Here is a 26219-nt window from a genome sequence, read left to right on the forward strand (position 1 = left end):
TGCTGCTGCAGAATCATCTGTAGCCTCTGGTGCCGATGTGTCCCCGCTCGTCTGACACGATGCAGGACCTGTGAGTGACGACACAGCGTGATCTCTGGAGAACACGGCTGTGTCTGCACTGCCAGAAGCTGGGCGTTCTGAAGAGAAGTGGATGATACTTCTCATCAGAACGCCCAGCTAGTAAAAGTAGTAAACACGCCCCGATGTACGCACATAATACACGCCCAGTTGTACTTTTACTTTTCAACACGCCCAGTTGTACTTTTGCAAGCCTCATTTGCATAAATACGAAAATGGTCATAACTTGGCCAAAAATGCTCGTTTTTTTAAAATAAAAACGTTACTGTAATCTACATTGCAGCGCCTATCTGCTGCAATAGCAGATAGGGAAACACAGAAAAAGGCCATACTTGCAAATGGACACAGCCAGGTCAGAAAATGCTGATGAAGGAGTGAGCAGGTGCTTTAAATAATAATAGCCACTCCCACTGGTCTTGAGGGGAGTGGTGTGTGGTGCATGGGATGTGTAGTAAGAAATAATAAATGAATAGTGTGTGTGTGCAAGTGTAATACTATGAGTGAAATATAGGGGGCAGTAATGAGTAAAGTGCCTCAATAGAAATAAATGGATAATGGAGTGCAAGTGTGTGAAACATGGAGGGATAGTGTGTACGTCATGAGGCACAACGTGTATAGCCAGGTAGAAGCCTATTTGTGACGCCTTGATAGTTCATAGAGCGGGCTACCCTGCTTGCTATGCCAAACAACAACACACCATGCTCTCCCAGCATCAAAGACCCAGCTGTGTCCAAGAGAAGCGAATATATGTAGTAATGAAATATACCTGGGGTATTAGTAATCATTTTGGCCAAAAGGACGCAAGCTCGCAATCCACGACAAGGATCCCCAGACTTGCGAGTCCCTAACTCCTTAAATGGAACAGAACGTTCCTGATGTACAAACAGAACCGATAAAAACAAGGGGACATATATGAAAACACAGAAAAAGGCCATACTTGCAAATGGACACAGCCAGGTCAGAAAATGCTGATGAAGGAGTGAGCAGGTGCTTTAAATAATAATAGCCACTCCCACTGGTCTTGAGGGGAGTGGTGTGTGGTGCATGGGATGTGTAGTAAGAAATAATAAATGAATAGTGTGTGTGTGCAAGTGTAATACTATGAGTGAAATATAGGGGGCAGTAATGAGTAAAGTGCCTCAATAGAAATAAAATGGATAATGGGGTGCAAGTGTGTGAAACATGGAGGGATAGTGTGTACGTCATGAGGCACAACGTGTATAGCCAGGTAGAAGCCTATTTGTGACGCCTTGATAGTTCATAGAGCGGGCTACCCTGCTTGCTATGCCAAACAACAGGTATTTTTCATTACTACATATATTCGCTTCTCTTGGACACAGCTGGGTCTTTGATGCTGGGAGAGCATGGTGTGTTGTTGTTTGGCATAGTAAGCAGGGTAGCCCGCTCTATGAACTATCAAGGCGTCACAAATAGGCTTCTACCTGGCTATACACGTTGTGCCTCATGACGTACACACTATCCCTCCATGTTTCACACACTTGCACCCCATTATCCATTTTATTTCTATTGAGGCACTTTACTCATTACTGCCCCCTATATTTCACTCATAGTATTACACTTGCACACACACACTATTCATTTATTATTTCTTACTACACATCCCATGCACCACACACCACTCCCCTCAAGACCAGTGGGAGTGGCTATTATTATTTAAAGCACCTGCTCACTCCTTCATCAGCATTTTCTGACCTGGCTGTGTCCATTTGCAAGTATGGCCTTTTTCTGTGTTTTCATATATGTCCCCTTGTTTTTATCGGTTCTGTAATAGCAGATAGGGGTTGCAAAATCTGGTGACAGAGCCTCTTTAAAGAAAGACTTTAAAATACTTCCTAATGTCACTACATAATTTAAAGAGGAAGCACAGCTGTTTCTTAAAGGAAATTGAAGCTAATATGTTATTTGGATGAAAGGTATTGTTCTCTGGTATCAGCCATTTTCATGCTAAGGCCATTTTTTTTTCAATCAATCCCCCAAAAAAATTTTGCCGCATGGACACTATTTTTTGTCACAGTTCTGAGAACCTCCAGAAACATTTACATAGAAAGTTATGAATGATGTGAATGATATTAGCAGCTCGTGTATTACATGGTCGGCCATTGAATTGTATGGGTGATGTAAAATACTACAGGACCCCAGGATCAGCTTACCGTCAGGGGCGCTACCACAGTAAAGAGGCTTGACCCCTTAAAATTAACAAAAGTTGAGCAAGAAGAGGATGCCACCTTTAAGGCCGTGAAAACGAGCGCCAATCACCGAGACAGCCTGTTGATCGGCGCTCGTTTGCTCCTTCCTCAAGGAGCAATGGTTGGTTGTGTATGGAGACTAGCGATCAATCCTACGATCGTTAGTCCCCATACATTTCTATCATGTCGGCAGCCTGTTTACACAGGACAATGATCGGAAAAGAGCGTAAAAGGTCCTTTAGGCTCGTTCCTCTTATCTGAAGATGAGAAATATGTAGTTACATAGATAATAAAAGATATTCCCTGAACATGCCCAACCATCGGACCATGATATAATTCTTTCATACTCGGTATTCTAACTGGATATGCCATAAATATCTAATAGTTGTAGATCCCATTAGTTTCAGTTGTTTTTTGTTGTAACTCCCATAAGAATCAATGTAGAGAGTTGCGCACATGCGTGGCCGTCCCTCTATTCATTCCCTGTCTGGATGTGGAGGCCGGCGGCCCCCTTACCTGGCGGGAGGTGGGGTTGGATACCCTGGTTCTCGAGAGTTGCTGGGCCCGCATCTATCAGACAGTTATGGAATATTCCATGGATATGCCATAAATGTCTAAGGAGAATATACCCTTTATTTATCATATTTGCCAACAATCCAGGACCGTACTGAAAATCAGTTCACAAAAGGGGTGGTGCTATGCTAATTTACACCAGAAAGGGGCGTTGCCGGCTTGTTTGGGGCACGTTTCCAGACGGAACAGGGGTGGGGTTTAAAATATCACACGATTTGTGTTCAAATATAGATAAGTCTGCATTAGGCTTTATTCAGACGAACGGGAAATACGTCCGTGCAACGCGCGTGTTTTTCACGCGCGTTGCACGGACCTATATTAGTCTATGGGGCCGTGCAGACATGTGCGTGATTTTTACTCAGCGTGAGTCCGCTGAAAAAAAGTCACGACATGTCCGTTCTTTGGGTGTTTTGCGCGAATCACGCACCCATTGAAGTCAATGGGTGCGTGAAAACCACGCATGTCGCACGGAAGCACTTCCGTGTGAACAGCGTGATTCGCGCAACAGCTGTCAAAAGGATGAATGAAAACAGAAAAGCACCACGTGCTTTTCTGTTTACAAACATCCAAATGGAGTGTCATAATGATGGCGGCTGCGCGAAAAGCACGCAGCCGTGCATCATATGATGCTGCCACACGGAGCTGTTAAGTGGCTTTTGCGCATGAAAAACGCCACGCTCGTGTGAATCCAGCCTTATACTATTTCACTTTGACTCATAAATTAGGGAATTGCATGCGGAGCCATTCTCTTATACATGCCGATTACCCGCATTGGTTACTGCATACTTATCAGCATATTGGGACCTTTGTTCCTCCATTCTCAGAATACAGGCTGCCTGTAAATTGCTCCCTGAAGTGATTCAGCTAACAGGTAAATAGTAGACAATTGCTCAAAAGGCAATTCCATAACATATTTATTAAAGTTGCTCCAAAGATAAAGCTTTAGTTTAAGGACTGTCACCACATATAATACAGGACTGCACTCGTTCATCCATTGAGATCCGACAACCCCATTTATCCACTTTATTTTCTGCCTCCTGCTCGGATGTCCGCTTTTTGCTTCTGTCGGCAGATATAAGTACACTAATAATCATTGTAAACACAATAACAGGATTGTTAGTATCACCGTGTCAGCGTTTCAATAAATGATGCCCCAACATGTTATAAAAGCAGTTCCCCCACTTGATCCCCGCTATAATATTCCAGTTGCGTCTTCAAAGAAGTTTGTAATAATCGCTTCAAGTAATGTCTACTGTATTATTCATATAGACGGCAGCCTTGTAGTCATGAAATCATCAAAGCGTATGCAAAAAAGGATTACGACTAATTAACAGCGCCGGGATAATTGTAAAACCATTTGTATTCTCCCGCACCAGCAAAGGTGGGTAAGGTGGACGGTAAAAGAAAATGTTTCTTAATTATCATTATTGTTGTTATTTGGGGACTTTTCTATTTAATGTGGCTTTTGTAGATGAAAAAAAAAATTCATTTATAATAAAAGGTTTCATGAAATGAAGGTTTTATTTATTGAGAAATAGTTTTTTTTTTTTTTACCATAGAACATCCTGAACTTCTTGTTTCATGAATAGAATGCCAGAACTACAGTGAAGACTGACACATATACATAGGCAGATCAAGCTAGGGAGAATATAAATGTGTCTTGGCGGTCTATGGCCGGTTGGGAATTCCTTGCGTGTACCTGATTTTAAGGTTTATGGCTCCAATACAAGATAATAGTCCTTATGCAGTGTCTAGTTGGTAATTAAAGTAATAGAAGGCCTCAATTTGCCCTTTATACATAATACAAATAAAAGAAAATAAATGTAAGGGACTCTGTTAATTGGGGCTATTCCATCTAATTTGAATGGGTTCTCCTCTTTCGTCATTGTATTTTGCCTAGAAGTTGATCGCGGCAATCAGCTGTAATCTATGAGAGAGCACACCAGCAAGAGTTACCATTGCCCTGCAGCACCACTACAGGTGAAATACAGCATTACATATAAAATCAACAGGATGTCCATGTAACGCATGAAAGTGCTGGGTCCTCCAGAGAGGTAGATGCCCTTTGTAGCTGCTCTCTCTTCTGGATCCCAAATGGAAGACCCCCCCCTCTATTAACTATTAGGGTATTTAAAAAGGGGTTTTTACAAACTGGACAATTCCTTTAAGTAAATTGGAACAAGCTATATTATAAATTATTGGCTACGGATTTCTTGTGCACACAGATAGATGAACATTGGTTGTGTTGTATATTCATCTCTAGCTCATAAGGCCCAGTCTGTGAAAAATATCTGCCCCCCCCCCCCAATGGACATGAAAAGATTATGTCCATAATGAGGCAAGGAAGTCTTACTAAAGTACAAATCTTTGTTCCCCCCTGTTTCACTATTGTCAATGCGGCCTATGATTTTCGGAGTTAACTCTTTCAGTGCAGGAAAACTTCTCATCCTTGTAAATGGTGACAGAACAACAGGCTCTTGTTAGGCGAAGCGGCCGCTACCACTGCAGGGGCCCCTTGCCCACCTCCAAAACTAACAAAGTATCGGCTGCCATGAGACCCAGGAAAAAGTCTTCCTAATAGAACTAATCGTGCATCAGAGAGTTTCCGGGCAGCAAGCTAAGAAAAATATGCTCCAAAGGATGCGGCCCAGAGAGAAAGGAGTCTATCACAGCAGCGAGCCTCAACCCTGGGCTTCCGTTCTAGAGCATCAGTTCTACATCTGCTGCGTCGTTTAAATGAGCCGGGAGACGTGAGAATCTCTGAGATTACAGGATGACAGGGGCTAACCCTTTAAATGCCACGTCTGGAATTCATTTTCCTATTAAATCGACAAGGAAATGGGAAACAAAGAGGAGGGAATTCGAACCTAAAGTATAATCTACTGTTTTCTAGATAGATACTTTTACATAGACATATATATTTTATACATTTCTAACGCGCCAAATTAATTTGCATTGTTTGTGCATCATCGTAACGTTAACATAATCTAATAAGTGTAGTTGCAGTCCTATGTAAAACCGATGATATCACATGATAGGTGATAGCAATATAGGTGGTGCCAAGTGACAAATTTGGCTCTGCTGTGTCTGATAATCAAGACTGCTATTATCTTTTTTTTTTTTTTAAATAGTACATCCATAATTATTTCTATAAAGTAAGGGTCTGCAACCTGTGGTTCTCCAGGTGTTGGGAAACTAAGACTCCTGGCATGCTGGGAGTTGTAGTTTTGCAACACCAGGTTGGAGGCCGTTGCTATATGATAATAATAATAATAAAGAAGTTGTCCAAATGGGGTTATCTAGTGAATGTGCATTCTGGCCATGATAGTAATATTTTACATCATCTATTTCTTTGGGTTCACGTCCAAGACCACCATCTTCTTGAAGATTGTATTTGGATAGGCAGAACCTTATTTTGAAGCACATAGGTCCTGATGGAAAAGCTTTATTCCTGTGTCTCCTTATGTGATGCCTCCCTATATGATGTTACTCTATGGGATCTATATATTCAGTATATTGAAGTATTTATATGGGAAGATGGTATTTGAAAATTGTGCATTTATCACCGGGGCTCTGCTTTCGACTAGATCTGGATGATCAAGGATTTCCTTTAGCTGGGGCAATAATTCAGTTTATTGCCCTAGATCTGTATCCAAAGGACACCCCTCTGCAGCTAGCCCCCTCCCCAGACCACCCGCCCCTGGCTTACCTTGGTTTCCTCTCATAGACCAAATTAGCCTGGGTACCGTGGTGTACCTCCAATGGAGACAGACCACGCGGTTGCTTTTGGGCCCGTCGGGCAGGATGGCCCACCGGCATGTAGCAATATGGCCATGTCCCTTGATATGTGAGCTAAACAAAAAAAATAGATTGTTAGTCTCTTCGATGGACAGTGCAATTACATATACTGGTGCTATGTAATTAAGTGGAAATAAATTGATAAAAAAAGAAAAATTGAAAACAGCCCCTATTAAGATTTAGAGGAGCATTACCCACCCAGCTGATCTAGGGCTAAAATTGGTGCAGCAAATATAAAGTCAGTACAGGAACGTGTTCCTGTCATGGGAAGTGGACGCGCTCCCATGTTCCATTTTTTTTTTACTTCTTTCGGATGCAGTTAACCTTCCCATTTTGATTGCCTCCATAACACGGTTAGTCTGTGTTTGACAGAAAACCTGCCCTACGCTCTCCCCCTGCCGACTCACACAGGGGTCAGCTAAGCTCCTCTCCTAAGTGGGATAGATGCAAATCCAGCTCCCTCTGAGCATCTTCGCTAATTTAATTCTCTTTGGGGCTTTCATGTTTAAACCTTGTAATGGATCAAGTGAAGCAGGAGGTTGAGAGGTTGTTACTTCAGGAAAATGAACATGGACGTTACATACTGATAACCGTGATGAGTTCCGCGCACCTAGCGTCCTTAGCCGATGTCTCCCTGCAGAACAAGACGCTAATTCAGCTTTCGTGACACCTACCATTTGGAATATACAATAATTCGTCATATAATAGGACCGTGTATGATAAGTAATTCTCCTCAGTCATCTTAGTACAGTGCACCGCCTGTCATTGTACAATAATACACTGTTATGATTATTACTATTCATTATTTATATAGCGGCAACTGATCCCGTAGGACTGTACAATAAGATACGTCGACACAGTGTAAAGAGTGCGGAATTTCCATCCGAATTTTCCGTGCAGAAATTCCACAGCATAATACAGTAGTACCAAAGACGAGATTTGAACAAATCTCATCCACACGGTACGGGGAAAAAAAAAAATTGCATTTACAATTAATGAAACACACATATGAATATTATTATGGATTTTTTTTCATTAATAGTATTATTATTATTATTGTTACTGTATATTATTATTTTATGATTATGATTATTATATTTATTAATAGTATTATTATTTTTATAGTATTTATACTTATTATTTATTAATATTATTCCTGTATTATTATTATTATTTATTATTATATTTGAATGTATTTTCAATATTATTACTATAATTATTTTATTATTATTGCAATATTATTATTTTTTATTATTATTGCTATATTTATGTATATTTATTATTTTTATATGTATTGTTATTTTCTATTATTACTATTTTATTTTTATGTAAGTTTACAGAACTGATATCAGGCACATATTAGTCTTAAATATCAACCAACCTCAATGACCCAGCACCACAAATTGGGGGTTACCCCTTTGATGTCCCTGGATCACACATGGAATAGTCCCAATTTACTCATGTCCTCCAGGCCTAAATTAATATTTATTGAACACAACTATTTACATGGCTAGTGGCCTCCAAAAACACTTTATAGCTAAATTCAGCGTAATTTCATGGGGCAGTTTACTGCTGTATGGTTCCCGGGGTCACTATCAAATCAAAGCTCAGCTACTCCAGCTAGATACAGCAGCTAAGCACCCTTGTTCTTATTTGATATTGTACCTCTCAAAATACTAATAGTTTATAAATATATTTTCCTCGAAAAGACCATTCACCTGCTCCTTAAAGTGGTTGCACCATAATTGACAATTGGTGATAAGTGTCTGATCGCTGGGACTCCACCGATTGCGAGAACAGGGGTCCAGAACCCCCCCTTCCTCCTTAACGCAACCCCCGCAGTAAGAAGGAGCTTAAATGGAGCGGCGTCAAGCCGCCGCCATGCTGCTTTAAATGTCTATGGGAATGACGGAAATAGTCGAGCACTTTACTCTCCGGTTCCCTCAGTCCCATAGACTTTGAATGGCGTGGCTCGGTCCATGCTTGACCGCTGCTACATTTAAGCTCCTCCTTACTGCAGGGGGTGCAGTGAAGAGAAATGGGGGGTACAGGACTCCCATTCTCGCAATCTCACACTTATCACCTATCCCGTAGGTAGGTGGTAATTGTCAAATCTTGTATAAATCCTTAAATGGAGTTGTCTACTTGTACAATCCCTATTTGTTAGAAGTGCCCACCTAAAATCAACTGATGACAGGTTTTCCTGTTACTGGCACCCTGAGTAATCAGTTGTAATCTGAGGGAGAACCCAGCAGCAAGTGTTCAATTCTCCTGCAGCGCCACCACAGGGGAAATTAAGCATTACATGGTACCCTCAGAAATCAATTGGCCATCAGTGTAGTACGTGGACGTGCTGGATCCTCCAGAAAGAGAGAGAAACTCTTTGTAGCTGTTCCATGCTACAGCTAATTGATAGAAATGCTGATCAAGGGACCCCCCCTCTCCGACTATTAACTCATAATTCTTTAATTGGTTGTAAAAAATGTCTAAAGCAGATAACCACTTTGAAAGAAAAGTCTACTTTTAAACAACCATCCCCAACATCCTATAGTTAAAATCTATATGAAATGTTTAGGGACTTTGTATACTCTTTACGATGAGTTTTATGATGTTTTATTCTCCGTTTATCTCTAAGGGCACGTTCAGACGTGGCAGAGTTTTTCCGCTGCAAATGTTGGCGCAGATTCGAGGCAATTACGCAATGAATCTGCACCAACATTTGCATATTTGACAGGTAATTCAGACGTTGCAGAAAACACAGCGGACTTGCCACAGATTTCAGTTTTTGCATTGTAAAGGCTGAAATACGCAGTGAAATTCCGCTTCTTCTCCATAATGGAGTTTTCCGCAACGTCAGAACTAAGTTTCCTAAAAAATGTATAGAAACAAATGTAAAAAACGGCCGCTGGTGAATTCCACTGCGGACTGTCCACAGCAGAATTCAACAGCAATTCCGCCACGTGTGAACCTGCCCTAAGGGTATGCGCACACAGGCTATTTTCAGCCGTTTTTCGGGCTGTAAATGTAACAAAAAACAGCTGAAAAATCGGAAGCAGAACGCCTACAAACATCTGCCCATTGATTTCAATGGGAAATATGGCGTTCTGTTCTGACGGGGCATTTTTTTTTATGCCTCATTTTCATTGACTCAATAGAAAAACAGCTCCAAAAATGGCCGTAAAAAACGAAGCAAAAAACGCTAGTTTGATTAAAAAACGGCTGAAAAACAGAGGCTGTTTTACCTTGAAAACAGCTCCGTATATTCAGTCGTTTTTTGTTAAGCGTGTGAACATAACCTAATGCTAAATTCAGTATTTTGTTAGTTCTTGTACCAGAAAACAAAGCATCATGGGAGCTCAAATGATACTTACACAGTCGGAGCCAGAGGGGTAACCTGAAACTCCTGGTCCCCCATTTGGGCCCCCAAACGTTACATGCCATTTATAGTACTGATGTTCTCCTATGTAGCAGAGGAGCTGTTGAGCCCCCTCAGGCACCTTCTAAAGTTTTGTTAGCGCTGATCGTTAGGTCACATGTCTGTTTCCAATTTACATTTTTTTGTAAACTTTTGTAATATTATACATATTTTGCAATATTAATATTTGGGGGAAACAAGCTAAAATGTGTAAAAAAAAGTATGTTCGAGATTCTGGAGTATTTGCTTCATTTTTTTCCATCATATCTGTTCCATTTCATATGTGGTATGTAGCTGTCTACCTATTAGGGTATGTTCACACGGCAGCGTCCGTTACGGCTGAAATTACGGGGCTATTTTCAGGAGAAAACAGCTCCGTAATTTCAGCCGTAATGGCATGTGCAGGCGCTTTTCGCTGCGTCCATTACGGACGTAAATGGAGCTGTTTTTCTATGGAGTCAATGTAAAACGGCTCCATTTACGTCTGAAGAAGTGACAGGCACTTCTTTGACGCGGGCGTCTATTTTACGCCCCGCCTTTTGACAGCGTGGCGTAAAAAAAATGACCGTCGGAACAGAACATCGTAAGACCCATTCAAATGAATGGGCAGATGTTTGCCGACGCTATTGAGCCGCATTTTCGGACGTAATTCGGGGCTAAAACGCCCGAATTACGTCCGTAAATAGTGTGTGTGAACCCAGCCTTACACAATATGATTCTATGGTGCTGTGCTCCCGCTGCAGCCACTTTTCGGATTTTCATTTTTGCTTTTTCCTCCCCACCTTCCAAAAGCCACAACTTTTTTAGTCTGAGTTCACACGTCGCAGATTTTTCACAGATTTTCATTGCGGAATTTACCCTTTGCAACAAAATCTACAAAAAATCCGCTATGTGTGAACCTTATTTTTCCATCGATAGAGCTGTATGACGGCTTGATTTTTGCAAGACGAGTTGTAGATTTTCATGGCACTATTTATTGTACCATATAATGTAATGGGAAACTGGAAAAAATCTTTGTGAGGTGAAATGGGAAAAAAACCGAATTCCTCCATTGTTTCATGGGTTTCGCTTTTACAGCATTCATCGTGCAAAAAAAACCACATGTTAGTTTTATTCTGTGGATCAATACGATTACGGCGATACCAAATTTATATAGTTTAGAAATATCGACCAAAAGCCCCATATAGTAACGTGGTCCTAGTGAGTGTATAATAAACCGACCCAAGAACGTTCACGACCAAGTATTGAAAAAATACAAAAAATTATTTATCAGAACATAAAAAGCAATGGATGATCCACATAGATGCACAATGTCAAGGTCCTACACCAATGGAATAGATGATAATAGATGGAAATTGCAAATACTATTATGTAAACATAAAACTGACATAAAATGTATACATACACCTATAGATTGTATGTATACATTTTATGTCAGCTTTATGTTTACAGGATAGCATTTGCAATTTCCATCATTTGCATTTCCATCATTTGCATATTTATTTTTCGGTCGATCGAGCGGTGCGAGGGCTTATTGTTTGCGGGGCGAGCTATAGTTTTTATTGATATCATTTTGGGGTAAATAAGACTTTTTGATCAGTTTTTATTCCATTTTTTGAACCAGCGGTCCTTGGATCGATTGCACAATATACTGCACCACTAAAGTATTGCAGTATATCGTGATTTTGACAGACTCCTATGAAGCCTCTGGCAGGACTCAATATGGACACAAAGATGGCAGACCGCGGCATCTAAGGGAAAGGCCACACGGAGTGTCCCTGACCCGACTTTAATGCGGCCAACAACCGTGCCGGCACCATGTTCGGCACGGCTCTCACATAGCCTGTTAATGCTCATCCGTTGTTGCGGGTAAAACGGCCCTGCAAAATCGTGTGGCCAATTTTGCTGGTAAAGGGACGTTTTACCCGCAACAACGCACATCAATTAACAGGCTATTTGACAGTCGTGCCGAACACGGTGCCGGTGTGATTTTTGAGCTGCATAGTGACCGGGTCAGTGCCGCTCCGTGTGGCCTTACCCTAAGGCGTTTAATCGAGTGGGATCCCGCTCGTTGCAGAGAAGTGTCGGCTGTATCATACAGTCAACACCTGCTTAGTTAGTATGGAGCGGGCTCAACCCATGAGCCCGATCCATACTTCCCCTTGCCGGCTATGACGTAAGTGTACGTCAAATGTCGGCAAGGGGATATACATACTTTTCCATATTGATATTTGGGGGTAAAAGGCTGGAATATGTAAAGAAATATGTTGCAGATTCTGGAGTATTTGCTTCATTTTTCTGTCATACCTGTTCCATTTCATATGTGGTATGTACACAACACGCTCGTAACGTTTTATTTTCACGTAAATGTTTCATTCCTCCCCCATAGTTGTGTAAGAAAGCGTCTTGTCAGCAGTATCTGTAAAAAAAAAAAATTCAAAAATCCCGCAGCAAGCACACAAGGGAAGAAGTTGCAAGCGCAGCAATGTTTGAATCAAAGATGGCGTCTAATAAGTTCTGTGCTTGCTTAATTGTGAATTCCGCACAAGGATTACTAACCCACAGGGCTCTATGGATCGCGCACACCTAGCTATTCCAGTGTCCATACATATAATGCACGGACATGCTGGGTCCTCCAGAGCGAGAGACACTCTTTGTAGTCACTCTCTGCTCTGGGTAGTAGATAAAGGTCCTGAATGAGGGACATTCCTCTCTTCACTCAAATTAAATTCCACAATAGGGCATTTGCAAATTTATTTTCGAAACCAGACAAACCCTTTAACCCATTAACTCTGGGCTTGCGACTACAGAATTGTGAAGTTCCAGGCTGGCAGACAATCTTTCAGGCTTGCAGCTCGGCCCAAGCTGTCATTTTAACAGGAAAACATCCGTCATCTTCCCGCTAGTCCTCAATAATCACCTCCTATTACAAGCAGATTGAATCTTCAACCTGTGGCATGGAGCCAGCTCTCCTTGCTGTTGCCTGTTTCCATCTCTCCTTGCTGTTGCCTGCTTCCATCTCTCCTTGCTGTTGCCTGCTTCCATCTCTCCTTGCTGTTGCCTGTTTCCATCTCTCCTTGCTGTTGCCTGCTTCCATCTCTCCTTGCTGTTGCCTGTTTCCATCTCTCCTTGCTGTTGCCTGCTTCCATCTCTCCTTGCTGTTGCCGGTTTCCATCTCTCCTTGCTGTTGCCTGCTTCCATCTCTCCTTGCTGTTGCCTGCTTCCATCTCTCCTTGCTGTTGCCTGCTTCCATCTCTCCTTGCTGTTGCCTGTTTCCATCTCTCCTTGCTGTTGCCTGCTTCCATCTCTCCTTGCTGTTGCCTGCTTCCATCTCTCCTTGCTGTTGCCTGTTTCCATCTCTCCTTGCTGTTGCCTGCTTCCATCTCTCCTTGCTGTTGCCTGTTTCCATCTCTCCTTGCTGTTGCCTGCTTCCATCTCTCCTTGCTGTTGCCTGTTTCCATCTCTCCTTGCTGTTGCCTGTTTCCATCTCTCCTTGCTGTTGCCTGTTTCCATCTCTCCTTGCTGTTGCCTGCTTCCATCTCTCCTTGCTGTTGCCTGTTTCCATCTCTCCTTGCTGTTGCCTGCTTCCATCTCTCCTTGCTGTTGCCTGCTTCCATCTCTCCTTGCTGTTGCCTGTTTCCATTTCTCCTTGCTGTTGCCTGCTTCCATCTCTCCTTGCTGTTGCCTGTTTCCTGCTCTGTGCACTGGTATTTATAACACTTCTCAGTCCAACTTAATAAAACGGGGCAATAAACGGATCCTCGTGGTCTCTGATTCTATGTCATGTAAATGAACTACAGTAGCGTTTTCTACTTTAGGATCTAGTGAATGTAGAATTCAGATTGTTGTTATACATGCAGTAAAAAAAGAATTAACTTCTAGAGGATCAGGGGCCATGTCTGGATGAACCCTCATATATGCAAATTTTGCGGCAGATTAGTTGGGTAATTTCCGCAAAATCAGCAGCAGAAAATTTCCGCCACATCTGAGCATGCCCTTAGACTCTGGGTTCAGAAAAATATCAAACAGGCTCCCTCAGCCATCGGGCGCAGTTCACACTAGACATATATATACACAGACACAAGGGCCTGAATGCAACTTTAACCTCGGTACCCCCATAGTCAAGCCACTGTTGAAACAAATATTTACACCAGTAGATTTAGATGACGTTGCCATCTTGCACACGACCGTAGTTTTCATCCGTAATTACGGATCAGGTAATTACGGATGAAATGCGGACCCATTCATTTCTATTAGCCATGGACACCTTTTCATATATTTACCAATGTGTGTCCGGGCCGTAGAAATGATATGCAAAATATAGGGCATGTCCTATTCCTGTCCGCAATTGCGGAACGGATTCGCCCATAGAAGTCTATGCGCGCTTCCGCATTTGCGGATGGCTATGGATGTGCATCTGTATTTGCAGATCCGTATTTTCGGACAGTAAAAATCCTTACAGTGGTGTGCATGAGGCCTTGGGCCCTGTTCACACAGAGTTTTTTTGCAGGCAGAAAATTCTGCCTCAAAATTCAGTCTGGAATTTTGAGGCAGATTTTGATCTGCCTGCACACCGTTTTCCGCATTTTTTCGTGATGTTTGTCGCCCGCGGCCATTGAGCGCCGCGGGCAAAAACGCTGCGAAATACGCTTTCTCTGCCTCCATTGATGTCAAAGGGAGGTTAGAGACGTAAACGCCCGGAGATAGGACATGTCACTTATTTTTCCCGCAAGACGGTTTTTACGCTCGCTGGAAAAAAACACCTCCACCTCCCATTGAAATCAATGGGAGGCATATTCGGCAGTTTTTTTGTGCGTTTTCCGACGTGGTTTCCGCGTAAAATAACGTGTAAAAAAAAAACTCAGTGTGAGTCTGCCTGTTTTTTTTTTGCTATATTTATTTCTTTTTTTATTTATTTTATGTTTATTATTTATTTTTATAGATTTTTTTTTTGCTTTTGCATCTTGATTAATTAGCATATTAGCCTTAGGATTGATTTGAATATATCTCAAGCGAGCTTAAATGGGTTGTAAAAGTTCAGAAAAGCATGTCTGCTTTTTACACAAACAGCGCCACTCTTGTCGACAGGCTGTGTATGATATCGCAGTTCAGTCCAGGTCACTTTATTAAAACATTATGCACACGACCGTTTCCATTTTGCGGACTGCAAATCACAGATCCTAGTGGCTTCTGTGTACTGTCATTTCTTTTTTTGCGGACTCATACACTAGAATGGGTGAGATGGACCGCAAACACGGACTAGAAGAAGAAATGTTCTACAATTTGTGGAACGAACACACGGATTCACAAAAAAAAAATGGATGTGTGCATAGCCCCATAAAAATGAATGGTTCAGTATGTGATCCGCAAAAAAAGGGCAGAAAACAACGGTTGTGTGCATGAGCCCTCAGGCTGAGCTGTGAATGGGGCTAAGCTGCAATATCAGACACGACCCATACACAAAAGTGGCGCTGTTACTGGAAAAAATAAATTTTTATTTGAACCCATATGATAGCGGATTGTTACAAAGCACATTGGAAAGGTAGGATAACAAACCATCAGGGATATTTCTTCTGCAGGATGCGGGCAATAAGTAAACAATGAAATGATATGACACATAAAAACGCTCATAAAGATGTTGATTTCTTATCATGGTGACTGAATACTCAACCATCATTATTTAAAGCCGAGAGATCCTGGTAGGTGACCCCACAATTGAATGCTGTAATCAGTGACCTGATGCCTAGTCCCTCCCCAGGGACTTGGAAGTAAGTCATCCAAACAAGAAATATAGGTGCTGTTTTGACATTATTTGTACAGCAAACAATTAACCATCATTATTCATGCTCTGCTTCCCTGGCGTTGCTTCCCATACATAGATTTATAGTCAAATATGGTCCGCGACCAGGAGCCCTTAGATAATCTCCTTGTGCAACCTAATTCCCAATCAATTTTTCATCCAACTGTGTATGATAAACCGGGCGGAACAGTCACTAATTCCTTCTTTCTTCTTCTGCTTCTTCTTTTTCTTCTGCTTCTTCTTTTTCTTCTGCGTCTTCTTCTTCTTCTTCTGCGTCGTCTTCTTCTTCTTCTTCTGCGTCTTCTTCTTCTGCTTCTTTTTCGTCTTCTTCTTCTTCTGCGTTGTCTTCTTCTTCTTCTGCTTCTTTTTCGTCTTCTTCTTCTGCTGCTTCTTCTGCGTCGTCTTCTTCTTCTTCTGCTTCTTCTTCTTCTGCGTCTTCTTCTTCTTCTGCTTCTTCTTCTTCTGCGTCTTCTTCTTCTTCTGCGTCTTCTTCTTCTGCGTCTTCTTCTTCTGCGTCTTCTTCTTCTGCTTCTTCTTCTGCGTCTTCTTCTTCTTCTGCTGCGTCTTCTTCTTCTTCTGCTGCTTTTTCTGCGTCTTCTTCTTCTTCTTCTTCTTCTGCTGCTTTTTCTGCGTCTTCTTCTTCTGTGTCTTCTTCTTCTTCTTCTGCGTCTTCTTCTTCTTCTTCTTCTTCTTCTTCTTCTTCTGCGTCTTCTTCTTCTTCTTCTTCTGCGTCTTCTTCTGCTTCCTTCTGCGTCTTCTTCTTCTGCTTCTTCTTCTGCGTCTTCTTCTTCTTCCTCGTCGTCGTCTTCTTCTTCTTCTTCTGTCTGTCTGCCCAGCCACCTGTGATACTAATGTATTCATCTCTGTATCCATCTATTTATCTTCACCCTCAATAAATCTGTCTCTCTCTGCGTGCTCTCGCTCTTTCTGTGTATGTTTCGCCTTCTCTGCACTTGCTGTCTTTCTTTGTGAGGAAGTCATTCATTTTCCTGATAAGAAAATCTTCTTACAGGCACTGGAGGAAAGTAATTCCTTCTCTCTGACACCGTGGCCAGTCACTTTACCTACCACGCGGCTTGTCCCGCTAATGACAGTGGCACATGAATATTTGTAATATTAGCACTATTTCTCGAGAAAAATCACTAGCTACTAAGTTTTAATGAAACCCGTGTTATTTATTATCCAGACATTCATCTACAGACATCATACATGTGCAAAGATTTTCCTAGAATCCGAATAATTTTATGGTGAACAATTAAATAATTTTTTTTTTAATTATACAATTTGAAGATTTCGATTAAAAAAATTCCCTGTTGTAATGTTTAAGAAGTTGTCCACTTTGGAAATCCCTTTTTCTTAGAAGGATCTTTTGATGATCAGCCGATCACAGGTTTTTCTGCTGTGGGTGGAGAACATGACAACAAGTCCCCTGCAGCGCCACCACGGATGAAATTAAGTATTACACAGTTTTTACTGAAATAAATGAGCTGACCGGATGTGCTGGGTCCCCCAAAAAGAGAGACACTCTTTGTAGCCACTCTGCACTCTGGTTAATAGATGAGAGGCCTGAACTGGAGACCCCCATTCCCTGTTAATTCAGAATCCTATAAATTATTTGACAATGACTATTCGAAATCAGACAACCCCCACATTTTTGGAATGGGGTACCTTACATTTTCCTACTGAAAACAGATTTTTAGAAGCGGAAATGATCTGTTTACCTCCACAGAGAAGTTATTTATTAGTATAGTTCATAGAAAGAAGAAGCGGCACTCACCAAAAGTCGAATACAAAATCTTTTTTTGTGATTCACATCACCGCAGGGAAAATTGCAGGGCTGCACACAGGGCAATGGCCGTATCGCTTATAGGACATGCTTTGTTAGGCTTGGGCACATTTTTCCCCGCTGTGGATCTCAAGGATTTTTCTATGAACTTTCACTGTATGGCGCTGCTTGGATTGGGCAGAGCACCACCCTGGTCGTTTTTGTGGGTCCCCCGCCCTATCTCCTAGATTTTAACTCATTTGGATTATAGAGAAATGCCAGCCGCCCATCTACTTTGCTTAAAGCCAGGATCACACACACGCCGTTTCATTGCCGTTTTTGTGGCCATTTCTGTTCAGGTTTTTTTTAGCCAAAGTCAGAAGTAGATCCAAAAATAGGAAAGTATTAAGAAAAAACTAATGTATCCTTTCTTTTGTGTCCACTTCTGGGTTTGGCTCAAAAAACGGAGCCAAATACTGCATCAAAACTGTGTGTGTGATCCTGGACTTACACTATTTATTAGTATAAGCATTTTTTATTGGTTAGTTGGCCAAAAAATGATCTATGATTATTTCAAAAAGGAACAATGAAAATGCACGTTGCAGGGACTGCTTTGCATGGTGCAAATGCTTTTCTTACTGTACAAGTACTAATATAGTCTACATGGGAGAATTACTTCCAAATGGTTAAAAAGAGATTCCCAACTATACTAAGAAATAAAATGATACACCCGTGATACAAGAATTTTTTTCTGAACACGTAGCAGAGATTGACTTTGATTACAGAAGTGCTATTCCGAATCCAAAAGTGCTACTGTAGCCAACATGTGGTATTTAGCCCTGGATAATTAAAAAGACATCCCCCAAACAAACGACAAAATCTTTACAGAAGAAAAATTGTAGCTCAGTAATCCGCGGCAATAGACTTTGTTACTATTTGTAGCTGACATTGACAAAATCGAAAAAAATGATAGTCGTTATGTGAACATTTACATCGTTGCCAAATGTTTAGTCTAACAACTTAGCCCAAGGTAAATAATCGGCTCTGCGTTTAAAGTTAAATTAAGGAAAAAAATGATTTCCTTATTTAAACTTTACACACATGAAGGAAAAATTTTCAGGGGTTACCATGGTAGAATACTGGAGTTAGCTAGTAGAGGTTTATGTTAGTAGAATCAAGGGCATTTTTATAAATATAAGGGATTTTCCCCAAAAATATTTTAAAATAAAAAATAGTTACTTGCTAGGTCAGGTACGATGTGACTGCTTTGTCCTGGGCTTAAAGCAAATGGGTTGAATTTGGTCTAGTAGCCTCCTGATGTGCCAGATATAATGTCAGAAGGCAGCGTACACCCATCACAAATAATGGTCACCAACTTCTAGTGAGTTAAGAGGGCTTACATGACTCATATTGAAATGTTTAAAGCAAGTTATTTTTTTAAAGAAGTCTAAGGAAGTTTCATGAACCCTCTTAGTGCTTCTGATTGGCCAAGAAAGCTCGCTAAGACGCATGCTCACAATTTACATATAGTAAGTGCTACCATTTAGTCCATTGACATACTATCGGTCTGTGCACTAATTTTCCACTTTAAAGGGTAACTAAACATTCAAGTTCATTCATGGTGACATGTCAGAAGTTTTGATCGCTGGGGGTCTGAGGACTGAGATCCCCACTGATCGCTAAAATGAAGTGGCAGAAGCGCTCAAAGCCGCTTGCTTTCTGTTCGACTTTTCTCGGAAAGCTGTGCAGTTGGTACACTGTACCAATAGAAAGTCTGTGAGCCAGTACACCGGTACATCAGCTTTCCGATAAAAGCAGAACAGAAACAATGCGGCTCAGTGTTCACACGAGCGCTTCTGCCGCTTCGTTTTAGCGATCGGTGGGGGTCTCAGTGCTCAGAACCCCAGCGATCAAAACTTCTGACATGTCACTATAGATCTCAGAAGTTTGCTGAACGTTTAGGGTATCTTTTTGATGATCTTTGTTAAATGGGCCTGTCTGGCCCTTTAAAATATATTTGATCTAGGACTCTCTTAGGCCTTTATGCCCTTTTACATGGGCCAATGATCAGGCAAACGAGCGCTCATATGAACGCTCGTTCCAAATCATTGCCCCTTGTAAACAGGACATCGATCAGTCGATCGGCTGATCGCATCTTTATTGCAGCACTAAAATATTATCGTTGTCGGCAGCACATCTCTCTGTGTAAACAGGGAGATGTTCTGCCTACATGATGCAAATGCATGCGGACGAGCGATCGCTCGTCCGCAGGCATAACCAATCATTGCTCCTTGTGAAAGGAGCAAACGAGCGCCGATCAACAAGCTATGGGCCTATGCTGTGGTGCAATTCTACTTGGAGGCAAAATTCTATTTTTTTTCTCACGGATCCATGCGTAATCTGTAAAAGAAAATTTTTGCCGTCTTCCATCGCCTACTGTGTTACGCAGGTATTCAGACTGGCACATTATGGCCAGCACTTGTTTTGCTTTACCCAACAGTTGCCTCTATAGACAAGTCACATACATTGTTCTCTACATTTGTGTTTTAGATTAACCCTATTATTATTACAACCAATGCATAAAAAAAACTGTGCACTGCCCGTCGTCATTGACTTTAGACAAGAGTGAATTGTCATTGATGAACTTGCTGCTTTCATGTCCCGCTCGCTTTATATGGACTTTTGCTAAGACTAAATCCTTAAGCCCCTGCAGGACCCGGAGCAGAGTATAAAATAAATTCATTTTGCTAAAGGCGTATGATACGATAGAGCAGGTTCATTGTACCCTCCACCTGCTCCCTTTACATAAACCCTCATGTATTTAGGAAATCTAATTCCCTGCCTTAAAGAACCAAGGGACATGATTTTCTGCTTGACAAGAAGTTTCCCCCTGGCAGCTGCTCAGAGCAGAGGTGGGGGATAGGAAATAATATAGCGAGGCCTGAAAGGGTGGGGTCTCTCTTTGTTACTTTTTATATTTATTCAGGAAAAGCTGACAATCGCCCCATATTAATGAACAGCACCATCAATCAGAGGCTGACAATGAGCGGAAAAGAGAGGTATATGTCGGCGGATGGCAGATTGATTTTTTTCTCTTGCTGGCTGTTTATAGCACATTCAGTTGGCAAAACACTAACACCCAAGCCACAAATAGCATGTAGGGATTAGAGGTAGAGACCCGGCACAGTCCCTTCAACCTGAAACCACAGCACTTGGCTGTGTGACGCCTTTGTCCCTTTGTTTGTTACTTGTCATTAGACAGAAGTGTGGAACAGTTCAATCTCTGACTGAACCCCCGGGTATATGAATGGACATAGATAATATATTCTGCACATGGGTCAAAATGACTTATACACCTTTTTGTATATAAAGCTGTGCACTAGTCGTGAAATCTCTATCTATCTATCTATCTACAATCTATCTATCTATCTATCTATCTATCTATCTATCTATCTATCTATCTATCTATCTATCTATCTATCTATCTATCTACAATCTATCTATCTATCTATCTATCTATCTATCTATCTATCTATCTATCTATCTATCTATCTATCTATCTATCTATCTATCTATCTATCTATCTATCTCAAAGAAGCTTTATTGGCAGGACCAAATACATATTAGCATTGCCAAAGCAAGTAAGAAGTAAGGGAATGAGGGATAGGGACTGAGGGATTGGGGGATAGGGACATATCTAGGGTCGGGGTTATACAAGTCCATGGCATATCATGTCTCTCTCAGTTTATGGCATGCAGTGACATATTGTGCCGCTGTGCCCACTGTGGTTTCCTCTTCACCCAGCAGGATGTAGAGTTTCTCTTGCTCTTCCATGGAGCTGAAGTCCGGTAAGAGATCAGAGAGTCTCCTGAAGTGAGTGTCCCTCACTGCTGAGTATTTGGAGCAGTGTAGCAGGAAGTGGGTCTCATCCTCCACGGCCTCCTGGTCGCACTGTTGGCACAGTCGGCTCTCCCTGGGCTTGTAGTTCTGTCTGTGGCGCCCGGATTCGATGAGCAGGTTGTGGGCGCTCAGTCTGTAGCGGCTCAGGATCTGTCTGTCTCTGGGGTTTGGCAGTTTCTCCAGATATGGCGCCAGTTTATATTCCCGCTGTAGACTCCGGTATATTGTCAGTTTCTGGGATGTCTTTATGTCGTTCCTCCAGTCACTGATATATTCCTCTTGGCCTTTGTTTATTGTCTTCTTGATTTCGGCTTTTGTGAGGCCGCGCTGGGTGACATTTTCTTCAGGCCGGGTCAGGGTGAGATGTTCTGGGGGGCCTGGTTTACCTGGGACCCCTTGGTGTAGCAGGGCTTTATGGTGATAGGAACTTTGCCTGCTGCTGTGTAGATGGGCCCAGAATGATAGCGCCCTCTTCTGGATTGTGAGGTGTAGTGGGAATCTGCCCAGTTCTGCCCGACAGGCACTATTTGAGGTGCTCCGATGGACTTGGAGAAGGTGTTTGCAGAATTCTAGGTGGAAGATTTCTGTTGGGCTGGAATCCCACCTTGACCAGTCTGGGTATGTGTCCGGACCCCAGACTTCACTGGCATACAGGAGGATTGGGGAGATGATGGAGTCAAAGATTTTCAGCCAGACCGTCACTGGTGGTTTGAGATGATAGAGTTTTCGTCTGATGGCATAGAAGGTTTTGCACGCCTTGTCTTTCAGAATCTCTATGGCTTGTTTAAAGCTTCCTGATTGGTTGATTTCTAGGCCCAGGTAAGTGTACCTGTCGGTCGCTGTGATTGTGGCGTTATTTAGTGTGAAGGTCGGGTGCCTGGGGGATTTTGAGTTTCTCTTCTGGAACACCATGATGTTGGTTTTCTTGGCATTGATGGGTAGTGCCCACGTGGAGCTGAATTTTTCTAGGATTTGCAGGTTGTCTTGGAGACCTTTCTCGGTTGGTGATAGTAACAGAAGGTCATCTGCATACAGCAGGAATTTCACCTGGGTGTCATGGAGGGCGAGACCTGGAGCTGAGGAGGATTCCAGAGCTGTGGCCAGTTCATTGATGTAGATGTTGAAGAGCGTTGGACTGAGGCTGCAGCCTTGTCTGACTCCTCGGCTCTGCTGGAAATCAGCCGTTCTTCTCCCGTTCACCTTCACGCTGCATCTGTTCTCTGTGTAGGAGCTTCTGATGACGTCATAGGTTTTACCTCCTATTCCGCTCTCCAGCAGTTTCAGGAATAGGCCCGGGTGCCACACTGAGTCAAAGGCCTTCTTAAAGTCCACAAAACAGGCGTAAATCTTCCCATGCTTTGTATTGTGGACGTGGCTCTTGATGAGGCTGCGCAGGGTGTAGATGTGGTCAGTGGTGCGGTGGTTTGGCATGAACCCAGCTTGGCTTTGGTGGAGGACATTGTGCTGGGTGAGGAAGCTGAGGATTCTCTTATTCAGGATGCTGCTGAACAGTTTCCCCAGGTTGCTGCTGACACATATCCCTCGGTAGTTGGCCGGGTCGTACCTGTCCCCACTCTTGTGGATTGGTGTTATAAGGCCTTGGTTCCAGATTTGCGGGAAGTAGCCGGCACTCAGCACTATATTAAATAGTTTGACTATTGCGGCCTGTATTTCTGGCGGGCTGTGTTTTATCATTTCTGGTGAGATTCTGTCTAGGCCGCTGGATTTTTTACACCTTATGTCTGAGGTTCTCTCTGTTACTTCTTGCAGTGTTATTGGTGTATCCAGGGGGTTTTGAGAATCTTTAAGTGTTTCCTCCATCGCCTTCAATTTTGATATTATTTGTTTTTGTTCTTGGCTTTGTTCTTCTTTCGGGATATCTTTGTAGAGGTCCCTGAAATATTGGAGCCAGATGTTGCCATTTTGAATATGAAGGTTGTTTTTCTTGCAATTTTTGCCCATGTGTTTCCATAATTCCCAGAACGAGTTGTCATGGAGGGCATCTTGGAGTTGGGTAAGTTTGGTGGAGATGTGCCTTTGTTTTTTCTTTCGGAGGATGGTCTTGTATTGCCTCTGTATGTTGCTGTAGGCCTCCTTCAGACCGGTGTTGTTTGGGTCTCGGTGCTTCTTATTTGAGGCATTTCTTAGGGTCTTCCGTACTTCTTTGCACTCACGGTCAAACCAACCGTTAGGATGTATTTCTTGTGGCCTCTTGTAGTCACATCTTTTCAGGTCAGACTTCTCTGCCATGGTATAGAATATATCTATCTATCTATCTATCAATCTCACAATTATCTATCTATCTATCTATCTATCTATCTATCTATCTATCTATCTATCTATCTACAATCTATCTATCTATCTACAATCTATCTATCTATCTATCTATCTATCTATCTACAATCTATCTATCTATCTATCTATCTATCTATCTATCTATCTATCTATCTATCTATCTATCTACAATCTATCTATCTACAATCTATCTATCTACAATCTATCTATCTACAATCTATCTATCTATCTATCTATCTATCTATCTATCTATCTATCTACAATCTATCGATCTATCGATCTATCGATCTATCGATCTATCGATCTATCGATCTATCGATCTATCGATCTATCGATCTATCGATCTACAATCTATCTATCGATCTACAATCTATCTATCTATCTCTATCTATCTATCTATCTATCTATCTATCGATCTATCTACAATCTATCTATCTATCTATCTACAATCTATCTATCTACAATCTATCTATCTATCTATCTACAATCTATCATCTATCTATCTATCTATCTATCTATCTATCTATCTACAATCTATCTATCTATCTATCTATCAATCTCGCAATTATCTATCTATCTATCTATCTATCTATCTATCTATCTATCTATCTATCTATCTATCTATCTATCTATCTATCTATCTATCAATCTCGCAATTATCTATCTATCTATCTATCTATCTATCTATCTATCTATCTATCTATCTATCTATTTTTATCTCATATTCACATCCATATCTAGAAATAGGAACTTAACATGTTATGTACAATATTTGAATATCAGTATATTTTGTAGCTATTTGTAAGGGTTTTACCACTATAGACATTTATGGTATATCAACTGGATATGCAAGTGTTTAATTTTTCTTCAGCGCCACCACAGGGGAAACAAAGCATTACATGATGCCCATTCATATCAATTCAATGTCCATGTAATACATGGACGTAGGAGGTCCTCCAGAGCAGGAGATGCCCTTTCTAGCCACTCTACTATACACCTCTATTAGGTCAGAATACGCTAAATATATTTTTATTTATTTATATAACACTCACCTGATAAATTACTAGTTATAAAACTATTAAAATGACTATATTCCTTTTATTTAAGCTTACAGCTCACATTTCTTACACATTCAAAGCCTGATAAATACTAGAAAACCCTATTCCAATGGTTTTCGCTCACCTCCTATAGAACAAAAGAGACCCCTAACTTTAGCGTCTACAATTGGCCTTTTTTTTCTTTTCTATGTATCAGCATAAAAACAGGAACATTGCGATCCAGAAACGGGAAAGCCGTAAATAAAATATAATTGCTCTGACAATACCCATTTTCCTGGCACTGCCGATGATTCTTGTTTTGTAATTATTTAGTTCTGGGCAGACATGTGGTTTCCATTATACAGACCTCAGATTGTGAAGGGATTGAAAATGAAATAAAAAAAATAATTGTATAAAAAGCCCCACATATAAATAAAAGTTTTTGTGTTGTTTTATTTTAAGAGAAGTTAATTCTGTATAACCCCCTGTAGTGGAAACAGACGGAAGAATAAAATGAGCGCAAACAAAGAATGGGGCAAAGAGGACCAACTGCCTCTTACAACCAGTCAGAAGAGTTTTACCATTTACTGACCTGCATTGTCAGCATGAAAGCAGTGATCTGATTGGCTGGAACTGACAGAAGCTCTGCATTTTGTATGAACAATTATATTTTTGTGTGTATATATATATATATATATATATCATGTTTGTCGGCTCTCCTGGAACGTTAGGGAGACTACCATAAAATGGGGACTCCTTTTTGAAAAGCAGGCATTTCTCCTGCTCACTGGCAGTGCTCTGATTGTCCACTCTATAGACTCCCCCCTGATAAGTGTATACTATCTATACTGTCTGTGTGTTGAGGTCTGAAAGATGCTGGGATCTGAAGGGTGATGGAATCTGAGGGGTGCTTAGATCTTGGGGGGTACTGGGGTCTGAAGTATGCTAGGATCTGGGCTGGGGGTGCTATGGTCTGAAGGGTGCAAGTCATGCGCACTACTTGTGATTTGAGGGTAATAGTGGGTGTGGCCTGTACATGAAGAGGCGGGGCATATGCATAAAAACTTGGCACCACCAATTCTCCCCGATGCAACTTCTGAAAGTAGGCAAGTATGATATATATATATATATATGTGTGGGGGTTCATGGACCCAGTACCCGCGGCATACAGAATCCCATAGATTCTCTGTGAACTTCCCTTCTTCTCGCGGAGAATGCATGCATAATACGGCTTGCGGTGGAGCATCCTGCAGATAGTTTCTAGCGGATTCTCATAGAATCTACAGGAAAAAAACTCCATAGGCCTCAATACAAAATCGAAGGCACATGGAGGTACAGTATGGGCCCATAG

The 26219-nt window shown here is 41.6% G+C and overlaps 1 protein-coding gene and 1 long non-coding RNA gene across 4 annotated transcripts in view; one reads left to right on the forward strand and one right to left on the reverse strand.

Moving 5' to 3' along the window:
* The window catches only part of EBF1 (EBF transcription factor 1), a 329952-nt gene that overhangs the window by 107075 nt on the left and 196658 nt on the right, over window positions 1-26219 (forward strand). The window lies entirely within an intron of this gene.
* On the reverse strand, window positions 3848-12486 carry LOC142750896 (uncharacterized). Its single transcript, XR_012882626.1, has 4 exons — window positions 12379-12486; window positions 7241-7290; window positions 6568-6710; window positions 3848-3920 (listed from the first exon to the last, which is right to left on the reverse strand). It is a non-coding gene; the product is annotated as an uncharacterized LOC142750896 (long non-coding RNA).

Source organism: Rhinoderma darwinii, chromosome 3 (assembly GCF_050947455.1).
Source record: "Rhinoderma darwinii isolate aRhiDar2 chromosome 3, aRhiDar2.hap1, whole genome shotgun sequence".
Lineage (NCBI taxonomy): Eukaryota > Metazoa > Chordata > Amphibia > Anura > Rhinodermatidae > Rhinoderma > Rhinoderma darwinii.